Genomic DNA, 978 nt, shown 5'->3' with positions numbered 1-978 from the left:
TTAAAATGCTTAAAAGGTTTCAATACTGAAATACTATGAACGGAAAGTAGGCAAAGATTGCTGGCCACACTTAAGGTGTTTGCGCGGGACATTAAACGTTGCAGGCAAGTATGCAAGCTCACACGCGGAGCGGGTGGAAGGGTAGCCTATAAGGCAGGCGCCAATGTTAGTGACTTGTGACACGCACCCACTTTTTCGAGCGAGTCGGTGTGAAGTTCGAATTTCAGGGCAAAAAATTGCGACTAATCCAGAGTTTATCACAGGGATTTGTGTATCTCAAAAGTTCTATAAAAATGATACTCGTAAAATTAGAGAATCCACTATATTTTAGGAACTGAAAACTGTTCAAGTGTGAATAAGTTAGTTAGGCGAAAAAGACACGAAAGCATGTCTTCAGTAGGATGATTGAGTGAAAGGAGCGAATATGTGCTGCCCTACCTTTGGAATTGACTTTAGTATGACGTAAGAGTTTAGGAAACATATAAACAAAAGATTATTAACCAATTGCCCATTAAAAAAATCAAAAACGAAGAGAAGTTTTACACTTTAGAATATTCAGTTGCTAGCATTACTGCTACAAGCGGTCCCATGGTGTAATGGTTAGCACTCTGGACTCTGAATCCAGCGATCCGAGTTCAAATCTCGGTGGGACCTACATTTTAATTTCGCGTACTGTGTTTTAAAATTTCTAAAATATACTCATGCGTGTTACTTATTCCTTTAGTTGGGAAAAATCTTATTAAATACTCTTTAGTACTCTCTATTAGAGTGAAAATTGTTTATTAACGTCGTACCGCATAGCAAAAATATGCAGCTGTCGGGGGTGTGAAACGCCAAACTGTCGTGAATCTTTGCTGCAGCTTCAGAAGAATAGCAGAACATCGCTCTTTAAACGAGACTTGGAGAGCTGCCCGCGCCTGCGTTCGTAAACACTTCTCGCCCGGCCAGCTCCGTTCTGGTGCTTCCGAGAAAGCGAAA

At 40.8% G+C, this 978-nt stretch overlaps 1 non-coding gene across 1 annotated transcript; it reads left to right on the top strand.

The window, feature by feature from the left end:
* The first annotated feature begins 582 nt into the window (after positions 1 to 582).
* Trnaq-cug lies at positions 583 to 654 on the top strand. The gene has a single exon. It is a non-coding gene; the product is annotated as a tRNA-Gln (tRNA).
* The last annotated feature ends 324 nt before the right edge of the window (positions 655 to 978 follow it).

The sequence above is a fragment of the Schistocerca americana genome, chromosome 2 (assembly GCF_021461395.2).
Source record: "Schistocerca americana isolate TAMUIC-IGC-003095 chromosome 2, iqSchAmer2.1, whole genome shotgun sequence".
Taxonomy (NCBI): domain Eukaryota; kingdom Metazoa; phylum Arthropoda; class Insecta; order Orthoptera; family Acrididae; genus Schistocerca; species Schistocerca americana.
Note: the sequence above shows the minus strand (reverse complement) of the source record. Positions and strands in the feature narration are given on the sequence as shown.